This window comes from Lagenorhynchus albirostris, chromosome 3, assembly GCF_949774975.1.
Source record: "Lagenorhynchus albirostris chromosome 3, mLagAlb1.1, whole genome shotgun sequence".
Taxonomy (NCBI): Eukaryota; Metazoa; Chordata; class Mammalia; order Artiodactyla; family Delphinidae; genus Lagenorhynchus; species Lagenorhynchus albirostris.
The window spans coordinates 147,244,159-147,259,487 of record NC_083097.1 but is presented as its reverse complement, the minus strand read 5'-3'; the positions used below and the strand labels follow the sequence as shown (position 1 = coordinate 147,259,487).

At 44.2% G+C, this 15,329-nt stretch overlaps 1 long non-coding RNA gene across 1 annotated transcript in view; it reads right to left on the bottom strand.

Moving 5' to 3' along the window:
- The window catches only part of LOC132517284 (uncharacterized), a 70,841-nt gene that overhangs the window by 33,236 nt on the left and 22,276 nt on the right, over positions 1-15,329 (bottom strand). The window contains exon 3 of the long non-coding RNA XR_009539669.1: positions 4,064-4,152. This is a non-coding gene — a long non-coding RNA (uncharacterized LOC132517284). The remainder of the gene's footprint in view (positions 1-4,063; positions 4,153-15,329) is intronic.

Below are 15,329 nucleotides of genomic sequence, written 5' to 3'. Positions count from 1 at the left end.
ATCTGGTTATTTCTGAATGGGAAAAGAATAAGGGACAAAATATGGCTACAGAAATTTGCAGTAGATTTGTGGAAAAGGAACAATTGAAAAAGAATTTTGTATGTGGTCAGGACTTTCTAAGGTTGGATTAAATTTAATTAGGTAAATGGATTTTATTAAGCGTAGGCTGATGCAAGTCTGGATTTGGTGTCTCTCTCTCATAAGAGAACAAAGTTTTCCTGGAATGCTGCTTTTGATAACAGATTGTGTGAGTTTCTGTGCCTTTACGTGATCTGTATTTATTTTTGAAATCATTTTCCACCTTAGCTCAAGAAATAAGTACTGTTTCACAGCAACCTATGATCCTGTCTGACCAGGTGTTTTAAAACTTTTTAAAATTTTTGACAGGCTTCCCAAATATCAAATTCTAATTGAAATTCTTTTGACCTCCAGCTAACTTTGGGGTGCTTCAAGGGACCCCTGGAGCATCCCAAAGAGAAATCCTAAACTAATTGGGTTCATTTGATATGTTAAATTACATGGGAAACACTGTCCAAACTCACTGTTGCCTGTGTCAGATGGAATCATCAGGCTCTCCCCAATTTTACTGTAGCCACCAAACAGACAGAGGAAAGGGTTTTGGGTTCTTCTGCTCCCTAGACTCTCACCTTACTCTATGTCCAAAAAAAAAAAAAAAAGGAAAAAAAGTCCCCTGGGGGTATACTCCCACCTCTAGGCCCTCAGGTCCTGACTCCCTGGCATTTTCCATTGTGCCCAACTCCAATTCCTCCAGGAGTTCCTTTTTGCACCTCTAGGACCCCCATCACTCCAGGCCTTGGCAGCCCAGACACTGTTACGGATTACATATTGGCCACTTCAAGTAGCCCACATCGTAGGCTTTACAGACGCTCAATCTCAAGGAATACATCCCAGCATAGGGAAACTTATAGGAACATCCTCTCTTACTTGTCAGCACATCATGGTTATTCTGGCCCACTGCTGCACCCTGGATGAAAAGAAGGGTATACTAAAAAAGGCCAGGGAACATGCAGATGGCCTACTGGCCACCAATCTACCCCACCACATTTATCAGGTGGGTGGGGATGCAGTCCCAGAACATGACCCACACTATGAAGATCGTGTAGGCCAGGCTAGGATGAGACATTAAATTACTTGTCAATCAGAAGGAATGAAAAGGTGCATGGTGAAGGCTGTAAATTTTGATAAGGTCTGAGAGGTCACACAAGAGAAAGATGAAAACCCGGCAGTCTTCCTGAGCCGGGTGACAGAGGCATTCAGGAAGTACACCGATACAGACCCTGAGCCCACAAAAGGAAGGACACTGCTGGCCATGCATTTTATCACCCAGGCTACTCTTGATATCAGGAGAAAATGACAAAAGCTTGAGGCTGGGCCCCAAACCCCACTGTCAACCTTGGTGGAGGAGGCCTTCAAGGTCTAAGATAACCCAGACATAACGGAGGAAGCCAAGAAGGATAAGAGGCTAATAAAGAAAACGCAGCTTTCGCCTGCTCTGATTCACCCACCACCTCCAGGGGATCCCGGAGGGCCGAGAAGGCTAGACAGACTGCCAAGAAGCCCAAACCATTTTTTTTTTCTTAAATTCCATATACATGGACATATATACACTACCAAATGTAAAATCGATAGCTAGTGCGAAGCCGCCGCATAGCACAGGGAGATCAGCTCTGTGCTTTGTGACCACCTAGAGGGGTGGGATAGGGAGGGTGGGAGGGAGGGAGACGCAAGAGGGAGGAGATATGGGAACATATGTATAACTGATTCACTTTGTTATAAAGCAGAAACTAACACACCATTGTAAAGCAATTATACTCCAATAAAGAATTAAAAAAAAAAAAACAAATGAAGCCCAAACCAGTGTGCCTTTTGTTGGAAGGAGGGGCACTGGAAGGGGGAATGTCCTGAGCGCCCTCCTGTGGGACACTGGAGGGGCAACCCCGACCGGCCCCAGTTCCCCAGGAATGTCTCGGATGAGAGATTCCCACACATGGACTGACGGGGCCCAAGCGCCTGCCCGGCTCCAGATCCCACTCAGTCCATCCTCGTCACTCCAGTGAAGCCTTGAGTCACCCTCGATGTGGCAGGTAGGGGAACTGAATTTCTTGTAGACACTGGAGCCGCCTGCTCTTTTCTGACTCGGCTGGCTGGCCTCTCCAACCATGACTACGGTGACGAGAGTTGATGGACAGCCAAAGGTAAGGCGATTTACGTCTCCCCTTGCCTGCAGAGTTGCATCCGTTATTATTACTCACTCCTTTCTGTATATGCCAGAATGCCCTGTCCCCCTCCTCAGGAGAAATTTGCTAAATAAGTTAGGAGCTAGTAGGACAGCTTAGCAGAGGGTGAAGTCCAAGGAGGTAGAGAATTCAAACAGAGAATGCATCTACTAGTAGCCCCAGATGACCCACTTGCTGGTCATCAATATATCCCAAGACATCCCCCAAGAAATCAGAGAACAAATAGATCCTGCAGTTTGGGATACCTCGGTGCCAGGAAGGGCAAAATGTGTTCCCCCAATAAAAATAAGGTTAAGGCCTGGGGAAAAATACTCCTGGAAAAGACAATATCCTTTAAAGCCTGAGGCCCTGAGGGGAATCCAACCACTGCTCACCAAATTCCCAAAACACAGACCCATTAGGTCCTGCCAATCCCCTTGCAATACCCCCGATCCTCCCCGTTCAGAAGCCTAACGGGGAGTATCGGTCTGTGCGAGACTTAACGAGCAGTGAATGAGGCAGTCATCCCTATTCACCCACTGGTGGCAAACAAACCCTGACACCCTCCTCACCCAAGTGTCAGGGAGCACTCAGTATTTCTCTGTTTCGGACCTCAAAAATGCATTTTTCTGTATTCCCCTACATCCAAACGCAATACCTTTCTGCCTCTGGAGGGACCCTGACCCCCTAGAGGCTACCCAATACACCTGGACAGTGCTTCCGCGGGGTTTTCGGGACGGCCCCATCTTTTTGGAAGTGTGTTAGCTACGGAACTGAGGGAACTGAGCCTTGAGAAGGGAACTCTGCTACAATATGTTGATGATCTATTGATAAGTAGTGAGACCAAATAAGATTCAGATCAAAATACCGTTAGGGTCGTAAATTTTCTGGCAAAAAGGGGATATAGAGTCTCTCCAACCAAGGCTCAGATCTCATAACAAGGGTTCAATATTTAGGATTTGTTTTGACCCCAGGGGCATGACCCCTGGCCATAGATCGAAAAACAGCAATTAGTATATAACCATCCCCAACCACAAAGAGGCAACTCTAAGGCTTTCTCGGGATGGCTGGGTTCTGTGGTATCTGGATTCCAAATTACGGCCTTACAGCAAAACCCCTGTATGAGGTTCTAAAGGGAGAAGAAAGGGAAAACCTTCAATGAAATAGGGACCACCAGCGGGGCTTTGAGACTCTAAAGACTGAGTTGAGGGACTTCCCTGGTGGTCCAGTGGGGAAGACTCTGCTCTCCCAATGCAGGAGGCCCGGGTTTGAGCCCTGGTCGGCGAACTAGGTCCCACATGCTGCAACAAAGAGCTGGTGCAGCCAAAATTAAAAAAAAAAAAAAAAAAAAAAGACTGAGTTGAGCAGAGCACCAGTACTGGGACTTCCAAGTTTGGACAAGCCCTTTACCCTATACATTCACGAGAGGTCAGGGATAGCACTAGGACTCGTGACCCAAAAGCTGGGACCAGATCAGAGAGAGACCAGTGGTTTACTTTTCAGAACAACTGGACTCAGTGGCCCTGGGATGGCCAAGCTGCCTGCAGGCAGTAGCAGCCACAACCCTGTTGGTTAATGAGGCTTCCAAGCTCACCCTGGGACAACACTTAGATGTATTAACCCCCCATCAGGTACCATCTGTGCTGGAAGTCAAAGGACATCATTGGTTTACTGGAGGAAGGTTAACAAGATGTCAGGCCCTCCTAATGGACACCCCAGACATTGCCTTAAAGGTGTGCCAAATCCTGAACCCAGCAACTGTGCGTTCAGAGGTCGGGAGTGGAGACCTACTGCATCAGTGTATAGAGACCAGAGAACAAACTTACTCCAGCAGGTCTGATCTTCTCGATGAACCTCCTGACAGCTCTGAGGTCGAACGGTTTACTGATAGGAGCAGTTTTCTAGAAATGGGAACCTGGAAGGTGAGGTATGCCATAGTTAGTCTAGATGAAGTCACAGAAGCCAAGGCACTGCCACCCCAGAAATCAGCCCAGAAAGCTGAACTAACTGCATTAATGAGAGCTTTGCAATTAGGGAAGGATAAGAAATCAAATATTTTTACTGACTCTAAATATGGGTTCCACATGCTACATGCTCATGCTGCCATTTGGAAAGCAAGAGGAATGTTAATCGCTAGAAATTCCCCCATAAAACATAAAGATTTGATCTTGGATCTTTTAGAAGCAGTGCAGCTCCCGACCCAGGTAGCAGTAACCCACTGTAGGGGCCATCAGAGGGATGGATCCTCTGTGAGCCAAGGGAACAGCAAAGCTGATCAAACTGCAAAACAGGCAGCTCGACTGTAGGAACCTGAACAAGTCATGGCCCTAGTGATTGGCCCCCGTGAACTCCCTGGCCTCCCCCAGTATTCCCCATAGGAACAAGAAAATGCTGAGAAATGGGGCTATGAGAAAGGAAGCACAGGCTGGTATAAAAAGGAGGATAAGGTTCTAATCCCTGAGGCCCAACCATGGAAACTCACTAAGAGCTTACATGATGCCACCTACTATGGGAGGGATGCACTGTGGAACTTGATGCAAAAGACTTTTTCAGGGACGGGGCTTAAAGGAACAGTAAAACAAGTAACGCTTGCCTGTGGTTTATGTGCCCGGAATAACCCACAGGCCCATCCAATTCCCCCTTCGTTACTCAGGCCAATTCAACATGGAGGGAAGACTGGCAGATTTCACCCAAATGCCCCCGCGATCACGATATAAATATCTTTTGCTGTTTGTTGATACTTTCACAGGATGGGCTGAAGCCTTCCCCACGCAATCTGAAAAGGCTATGGAAGTGTGTAAGTCCCAATTAAAAGGAATTCCTTGGTTTGGACTTCCAAAGTCCCTCTAAAGCAAAAATGGGTCCTCTTTTATAGCCAAAATCACACAGGGGCTCACAACTGCCCCAGGGATAGACTACAAGCTACACATCTCTTAGCACCCACAGTCTTCAGGGAAGGTAGAGAAAATGAACCATCCTTTAAAGAAAACCTTAGCAAAGCTCTACCAAGAAACTCATGAACCCTGGACCAACTTCTTCCTATTGTACTCCTCGGGGTCTGTGTAGCCCCCAGGAGTGGTCTGAGTCTTAGTCCATTTGAAGTGACCTATGGGAGGCCTTTTCTAACTACTGACATTCTACTGGATGAGGAAGTGAACCAGGCCCTGAGATTCATTATTAATCTAGGACAAGTTCAGAAGGCAATCCAGGACTATGCCCACAGGGCACTGCCAGCTCCCACTAAAAATATAGAGGAAGGAGCAATTCCTTCACAAATAAACCCCGGGGACCAAGTTCTTCTTAAAGCCTGGAAAGAGGGGTCCCCCAAAGGCCAACTATTGCCAAAATGGAAGGGCCCCCATAAAGTAACTTTAACCACCCCCACTGCTGTCAACCTGCAAGGGACAGCTAGTTGGGTACATTTGTCCAGACCAAAGCTTTTACATCCAGAAACCCCGCAGGTCGCAAAAGAACTATACACCCGTGAGCCAGTGGAAAATCTGAGATACTCATTCAAAAGACAGGCACCATCGACAGATGCTTTGTGTGATAACTAATACTTCCTACCACACCTGGGAATACACGACCAGGCAGAGTGGCTTCATAATTTTGGTAGGGGTGATATCTCCTCCACTGTCTGGTCAGCAGTTAAAGAAGTCCTCTGGAAGTTAAGCTAGTTCCTTCCCTTTCTAGGCCCTTTAATGGCTACTTTTGTCCTTCCCCTTTCTGGCCCTTGTTTATTTAACTTTTTGGTTAAGTTTGTGTCTTCTAGGCTCCAACAGTTTCAAGTAAGACTCACAATGGCTCAAGGAATTCAGCCCATTCCAGCGGAGGATGGCCCAGTTCCCTACAGGTCCTTGGAACAGTCAGCAACTGTACCTCTAGGGTAGGCTAGGGGCTACAGCCCCTGTCCAGCAAGAAGAAGTTTCAGAACAACAGACCTTTGGCCCCTTACCCCTTAAGAATAAGGGGTGTAGAATCCCTTAGCAGGGAAGAGACAGGGGATGAGACAAGGGACCTGGGACCCTTTGCTACAGTGCTGCAATGCTTGCACCTGGACAAACGACTCCTCAAGCAACAAAATACAAAGAAACTATAAGGAACTAAAAATAACTGCATGCATGCCCACGCAGTTGGGGCAAATTATGGACAACAAGATACAAAGAGACCAAAAAAACCCAACTGCCACTTCTGAAGAGCCGGGAGCAAAAGCAGGGAGACAGGAGCAAAAGCAGGGTACTGTGCACACCCCCTCCACACAATACCACCTAAGGGGTGGGCAAACCACAGTTTGGGCCCGACCCTTGGACACACCCCTACCCTCACCCCATATAAGGAACCAGCTCGGCCCCCGCTCAGCAAGCCAGCGAGAGAGCAAGGGAACTTGTTATTTGTTTTCGCTCTCCCCCTGCTGTAGCAGGGGCCCCAATAAAGCTTGGCCTAAATTTCTTGTCTGGTCTCTTATCAATTTCTATTGATTAAGGGAGGCCAAGGACCCTGGTCAGTAACAAACACATCTCCTTGAAGGCATATGAGAACTCCAAGATAGTGAAGAATTACCAGGCTAGGATTCAAGCAAGGATGGAGAGCCAGAGGGACGATGCTGGTATTTTACCCTGGGAGCATTTGCTGATCCCAGAGTGGATAACAGAAATGTGGAGGTGAGCTTTTGACAACCTCCCAGGGCCAAGAGCACAAGGATTAGAAGCCTGATAAGGGCAGGACAGAGGGGACCCAAGTGAAACCATTGCCTCTGTAGGGCCCTCAAAGGCTACACCCATGAATAACAGTAAACCTGATGTTAAGAGGCCTCACAGGGCTTTCCTGGTGGTGCAGTGGTTGAGAGTCCGCCTGCCGATGCAGGGGACACGGGTTTGTGCCCCGGTCCAGGAAGATCCCACGTGCCGTGGAGCGGCTGGGCCCGTGAGCCATGGCTGCTGAGCCTGCGCGTCCGGAGCCTGTGCTCCGCAACGGGAGAGGCCACAACAGTGAGAGGCCCACATACCGTAAAAAAAAAAAAAAAAAAAAAGAGGCGTCATAGGTACTGTAGTTCTCCTTCAAATAATCAAAACCCCTAAAATTGGCCTCGGGTGATACAGTATTGCTAGTGCTCACAAGCTCCAGGCAGAAGCAAAGGTGAATCCTCTCTGAAGGGGAACAACATCTTAGGTCTCAACGATTTCTGCAAACAATTTTACAAATAAAATGTCTAGCACACAATTAAAAAATAAATGAGGTGGGGGGCTTCCCTGGTGGCGCAGTGGTTGAGAATCTGCCTGCCAATGCAGGGGACACGGGTTCGAGCCCTGGTCTGAGAAGATCCCACATGCCGCGGAGCAACTAGGCCCGTGAGCCACAACTACTGAGCCTGTGCGTCTGGAGCCTGTGCTCCGCAACGAGAGGCTGCGATAGTGAGAGGCCCGTGCACCGCGATGAAGAGTGGCCCCCACTCGCCGCAACTAGAGAAAGCCCTCGCACAGAAACAAAGACCCAACACAGCCAAAAAAAAAACCGAACAAAGAAAAAACAAAAAAACTAGGCACATAGGAAAATATTAAAGCTAAAGTTGGCAGAAAAAACATTAGAAGTTGACCAACGGGGTGCCAGATACTGGAGTAATCTGAGTATAAAATCACTGTGCTTACTATCTTTGAGGAGACAGGACGTGATTCGAAATGTTCAGCAGAGAGCTAAAAACAAAAGTTTAAAAAGGAACCAAGTGTTCTAAAATCAGGTAGCGGTAATGGTTGTGTAACTCTGAATATACTAAAAAACAAACAAAAAACAAATCCACTGGTTGTACAGGCATACCTTATTTTATTGTGCTTCGCTTTATTGCCCTTTGCAGATACTGTGTTTTTTTACAACTTGAAGGTTTGTGGCAACCCTGGATTGAGCAAGTCTAGAGGCACCACTTTTCCAAGAGCATTTGCTCACTTCGTGTCTCTGCTTCACATGTGGGTAATTCTCACACTACTTCAAATGTTTTCATTATTATTGTATTTGTTATGGTGAGCTGTGATAAGTGATCTCGGATGTTACTACTGTAATTGTTTTTTCATTTTCAGCGAGAAAGTATTTTTAATTAAGGTTTAATTAAGCATTTTTAGACATAATGCTGCTGCACATTTAACAGATGACAGTATAGTGTAAACATAACTTTTATATGCACTGAGAAGCCACAAAATTCATGTGACTCACTTTATTGTGATATTCACTTTATTGCAGTCTGGAACTGAACCCACAATATCTCTGAGATTTGCCTGTATAATTTTAAAGGGTGAATTTTATGGTATGTGAATTGTATCTCAAGAAAAGTTTTATTAAGAAAAAAAAAGAAACAAGTGAAAAGTCTAGACATGAAACAAGAGTAACTGAAATGAAATATTCAGTGTATAGGCACAATAGCGGATGTTGTCATAAGCCTCCAACAATCATGAAATTAGTTTGGAGCTCCATCCTTCCTACCTCTACTTGTCCATGTCTTCTCACTTTGGATGAGACTTAGAAAAATTTGCAAAACCTTTTTCTTACCAATTCCGAGAGAGAGGAAACATGCTAAAAAATTGATGAAATGGTAGAACCAGTAAGATGGGTTGACTCTTCCTTCAGGACATCAAAAACCTAGTAGGGACAAAACTGAATCAACTGGAATCTCTCTCTTAGTGATTTGAACTGGGGTATACTCAGAGAACAACCAGTTAGAAATGGAAGTTGAGAGGCTGAAATACCATGACATAGTGAGGGATCAGAGAGACCATGAGGGTCCAAGTGCAAGCTGAAGTTAGAAAGGAGCTGAGACTCAAGGGTGATTCCTGAATTTCTGGCTTTGGTGACCGGGTAGATAGAGGTAGCATTTACAGAGTTAGAAAAGATGGGCACAGGACACTGGTGTACTGAAGAGAGGGAATCAGAAGTTCAATTTTAAAGTGAGACCTTCCAGAAAACCAAGTTTAATTTTGCACATGTTAAATTTGAGATGCCTGTGACACAACCAAAGAGGGATGTTGCTTGTCTACACACATCTGGGGCTCGGAGGAAATGTCTGGGCTGGGGGTATAAATTTGAGAATAGGGTATGAAATGGGTAGTTGAGAAAAATGAAGTAGGAGAGACAGACCAGAGAGATATATGTAAACTATGAAAAGAAACAGAGATTTTATCCTGAAGGTCATTGGCTTTATGCTGGAGACAGGTGACTGCTGCAACATAAAGAACATACTGGAGCAGCAGAAGGGTGGTAAGTAGGGCCTTTACAGTAATCCAGGTAAGAGATGGGAATTCTCATATGCAGTTTTATATCCTAACTTTTTCCCCTTACATCATAAGCATTTTAACAACACCACTAAAAGTTCTCGGGAAACACATAGTTTGAAATGGCTAAGTAACCTACCCACCTGTCAATGTACATAATCTACCTAACCACTATTATATAGTTAGGCATTTTGGCTATTTTCAGTTTTTTGTTAGGAACCTTAATTCTTTCACATCCTCTGTGCTAGGTAAACCATTTTCCCCTGCCTTGGTGACAAAATCTCTGGCAAATACCATTGTTTTTCTAAAATTATTTCGCCAAGTCTCGTTACCAAGTTTTACTTTCACATTTGATTTAAACTTTTTCTCATCCAGCTCAAGCTTAAACTAGACTTAGAAGCTTGCAGTGAAAAAGACAGGAATGGTCGGGATGATACTCACCAACTGCACCATTTGATTCCCTATATTTCAAATATTTTCAAGTGATATGACCAATCAGGGGTTACTATTCAACATAAATAAACAGCTAATACAACATCAAAAAAACAAACAACCTGATTAAAAAATGGGCAGAAGAACTGAATAGACATTTTTCCAAAGAGGAAATGCAGATGGCCAACAGGCACATGAAAAGATGCTCAACATCACTAATCATCAGGGAAATGCAAATCAAAAGCACAATGAGATATCACCTCACACCAGTCAGAATGGCTAAAGAACACAAATAACAAACGTTGGTGAAGCTGTGGAGAAAGAGAACCCTTGTACACTGCTGGGGGGAATGGAAATTGGTGCAGCCACTGTGGAAAACAGTATGGAAGTTTCTCAAAAAACTAAAAATAGAACTACCATATGACCCAGCAATTCTACTCCTTGGGTACGTATCCAGAAAATACAAAAACACTAATTTGAAAAGATACATATACCCCAATTTTCATAGCAGCATTATGTACAACAGCCAAGATATGGAAGCAATCTAAGTGTCTGTCAACAGATGAATGGATAAAGAAGATGTGGTGTGTATGTATATGTGTATATATATGTATATACACACACACATATATACATACACACACACACACACACACACGAAAAGAATTATTCTGCCATTTGCAACAACATGGAAGGACTTGGAGGGCATTATGCTAAATGAAAGAAGGCAGAGAAATACAAATACTGTATGATATCACATACATGGAATCTAAAAAATACAACAAACTGGTGAATATAACAAAAACGAAGCAGACTCACAGACATAGAGAACAAACTAGTAGTTACCAGTGGGGAGAGGGACGGAGGGAGAGGCAATACAGGGTTAGGGGATTAAGAGGTACAAGCTATTAGGTGTAAAATAAACCACAAGGATATACTGTACATGGGGAATACAGCAAGTATTTTATAATAACTCTAAGTGGAGTATAACCTTTAAAAATTGTGAACCACTGTATTATATACCTGTAACATATAATATTATACATCAACTATACTTCAATTAAAAGAAAAAAAAATCACCCAGGAAGCTGTGTGTTCAAGATGTTGCAGAACAAGACGGTGGATCCTCTAACAACTTTAGCCCCCAGTGACCATGCGGAGCAAAGCCTGCTGTCAATCCACACAGGACATGAGGCATAAGAAAGCATAAACGTTATTGTGATAAGTTGCTGAGATTTTAGGGTTGTTTGTTAGTACAGTATAACCTAGCCTATCCCAACTAATCTGCCTCTTCATCGTTTCTGCCACTTCGCTCTTCTCTTCTTCCCCCACTCACTCTGTTGTGTCTGGCTCCCCCAGGACTGGAGGAGTAAAAGAGGAGTTATGGAGGGAAGGAAAGGTAAGTACTTACAGTGGATACTCCTGGGGCTCCACCCAGATCACCCTTAAAGGTTTCTCTTTGCCCCTCCCCCAGCTTGTGTCTTTTGCTTCTAACAGTCCACACCTGAGACTCTTCAAAGGCCTACTCAAGGGCTACCGGAGTCACTGTGCCCATAGGCAGAGTCAGAAGTGCTCGGGGAATTTACATCCACCCACCCTGAGATGGGCCTTAGCCAGTGACTGACTGGTGTGGGAGTGTGAAAGCCCAGCTTCCTGGCAACAAGTCAGGACAAAAACTCTGAGGCCCAATTTATATTCCAAAGTTCCCCTGTGGCATCAAGCTGAAGTTACCCTCCACGGGACTTTGTTTGGGATCACACACTTGCTTTGCTTTGCTTTTCCCCTCCTGTATCCTGCTTCTCCTATTCATTTTCCAGTTTTTCCTGGGAGCATTTCCTAAATAGATTACTTGCACATGAAGTCCCATTTCATAGTCTGCTTCTGAAGAACCCTAACTAAGACATTTGGAACTTGTAGTGGTCACAGGAAACGGACTCTAAGGATGAGATTTTGGAATCTGATCACTTGCTGGTCAGATGGCAATAAAGATGCCATCAATGATGGTAAGTGCAGTGTTATTATCACCTGCTATGCCATAACACTGACATTATTAAAACATGTACCTGTGGTAAACTGGAATCAGATACAACTGAAAAGAGTTGTATGGGCTTGTGCAATACAGAGGAAACAATAACTTAAAGGACTATGGAATTAGTTCGTTATTGCTGGATGCTACTGATGCATGGAAGAGAGAAAACGACAAGCTCAGGGCAGACAATTACCACTTTAAGGCAAGATGTGAAAATCAGAAGGTCTCACTAGCAGCTTTCAAAAAAGACTGTCATCTACTGTAGCTGGAAGGTAAATTGTGCTAAAGACCAGGCACAAGGCTATACTGTAAGAATAGTAGAATTTCAGCAGTGGCTAACTTTACAGCCTCAATAAGTCTCCTACAACAAAGTTAGGCCCCTGATAGGGATGAAGTGGGACGCTGAGACTTGGGATAGGGATATCCAGAAAGATGCACTTGAGACTATTGAACCTGAGATCCGTTTGAACCTTCTGGGCATGCAAAAGCGAATTACTTCCCCTCGCTAGAAGACAACAGCAGCAGCAGGCCTCCTTGCAGAAACTATGCAGAGGTCTTACCTGAGGCAGATGTCCTGCAAAACAGTATCTGCATTCCTCAAGATCTTCCTACACATCCCCTTCTGGACCCTAGGCCAATAACTAGAGTTAAGTCTCAGCATGACCCACCTGGGGAAGTGCTGGCCTGTTAAGGGTGGAAAAGAATTATTCACCAAAGGAGCTACAGAACCAGGCTAATATGTAGCAGCAAAAGCCAGGAGTGCTTGCCTGCAAATGTACCGAGGATGCTGAACCAGGGTCAGGGGTGGTGGACTATTAGTCTGATTAAAGGAGTGTTTGTTGACATGGAGATACTTTTCCAGGACTCAATATTTAATATGCTGACAAGAGGCCTTGGAACTGATCCTAATAGTAAGATAGTGTTTAGATACTTGGAAAGCTGATGCCCACGTTAAGTGAGGTACTATGATGGAACTACCATGACAGTGCTGAGAAGGAGAGTAGAAGTTCCAAAACTAAAGCACATCAAAGACTCATCATTAAAGCAGGGATTCTGGACGTCAGGTAATATATGTAAGTCCTGGCTCTGGACTTTGTTACAGTGGGTCCGAAGTCTTCACAGATATATCTGGTAATCATTTCCTTGGTACCTAAATGTATAATCAGGTTGTATATACTTAGCATCTGGAAGAACCCTCACATTAGCTCCTTGACCTATGTCATAAAGACTATTACAGTAGAAAAGGCCAAATGAAAGCCCCTGAACTGCTATCTTCCTCCCCATCACTCTGAATCTGGCTAAGATAGTAAATCACTAACAATACTGCCTCTTGGGTCAAATGCTGTGCTAACCTAAAAAACTTAAAGGACGCAAGGATGGTAGTCCCCATTATATCTTATTTTAATTTACCAGTCTGGTCCCTGTAAAAACCAGACAGATATGGCAGATGACAGTGTTCTACTGCAAACTTAGCTAAGGGGCAGCCACACGGCAACTGCTATGCTGGATTGGTATCTATACTGGAAGGAAGCAACAGAGCCTCTCTCACAGAGTATGTGGCTATTGACCTAATATTCCAATATTGATCAGAAAGGAAGATCAGAAACAATTTGCATTTACAGATGGACAACAGTATACATTGACAATCTTACCTCAGGGCTCTCCTGTGAATTCTCCTGTTCTCTGTCAAAATACAGTCCAAACGGACCTTGATTTTCTGGACCTTCCATGTATCATCACAGTGGTCCATTATATGGATACATAATATTAATTGGACCTGATGAGCAAGAAGTGGCCATTACTCTATATGTCCCAGTAAGACCATGCGCTCCAAGAGGTTGGGAGATAAAAATCTTACTATGCAAGTATAGTTTTGAAGTGCTCAATGATCCAGGGCATGTTATGCCAGGACATCTGCTTTAGAGTACAGGAATTACTATTGCGCCTTGCAACTCCTAATGCTAAGAGAGAAGCACCATGCTTGCCAGGCCTCTTCCAGTTTCAGAGATGGCACATTCTGCCCTTGAGAATATTGCTCCAACCCATCCATTGAGTTACTTAATAGGCTACCAGTTTTGAGCCCCATTAATGCCTCTCCTTCAGCTGATACCTATGGCTTCACTGGGAGAGGAAGGTTCTCTCCACCAGCTGATGGAGAAGGAAAAAACCTAGGTATACTCTGAGTGATGAGTAAATCTGACCTTCCCACAGATAACAACTACAAACTCTGGACCAATATGGAAAATAAAAACAAAAACACAACAACAAATGACCTAAAGACACGAGAGTAAATAAAAGCAGGTGTATACTGGAGGGGAGTTGGAACTTGAAAGAAGAGAATAGTATGAGATGAGTTTCCAATTTTTGTGGCTTTTAGCCTGAGGGTAGGGTGCAGTTGGTGCTATGCAAGGCAGCTCAAACCCTGAAAGAAAATTCTCAGTCTTTTTGGCCTTAAAAACCAGAGAACACACTTCAGGACAATTATGTGGCAGCAAAGTGAGGAGGGATATCCCAGAAAGGAGAGGATGAGAGAGAAGCCCCAGACTGTGTGTATAAGCTTTGTCCAAACTCTAGTTGACCCCTAACCTATGCATGCACAGGGCTGACTGCAAGCAGCCCAGCCAGGAATAAAAGAACTGAACTGAGATGTGAGCTGATGTCCAGGAGACAGAGTTTACAGTTTGAATTCAACCAAGCCAACTGCCTGCTTAAAATCACAACCACCATCACCACCACCCTTCAGAAGAATACAACAGAATCCAGTCTCCACAATATGACTTTCAGAACATCCAGGGTACTGCCCCAAATTACTTAACATACAAAAAGGGAAATGTGACCCACTCTTTGGAGAAAAGACAGTCCATAGAGACCAATTTTAAGATGACCAGATGTTGAAATTTGCAGACAAAGATCTTAAAGTGTTTATTATAACAATACTTGATGGCATGAAGGAAAACAGATTTGTAACGAATGAAAGTTAGGAGAACGCATATTTTTTAAAAAAAATAAATTCTAGAATTGAATAAAACACAATATCTGAAGTAAAAAATTCACTGGATGGAGTTAACAGCACAATGGAGGTGACAGAGGAGAGACTCAGTAAAAGAAATTACCTAATCAGAAGAGAGAGAGAAGAAAGATGAGGAAAAAAGTGAACAGAGACTCAGGGACCTGTAGGACAATCTCCAGAAAGAGGAGACAGAGAAAGGGCAGAAAAATATTTGCAGAAATGATTGATATTGCCCCAAGTCTGGCGAGGGATATAAATTTAAAGATTCAAGGTCAGCAGATCTTAAGCAGAATAAGTATGAAGAAAACCATGCCCAGGCACATCACAGTCAAATTGCTGAAACCGAAGATTAAAAAAAGTCTTGAAAA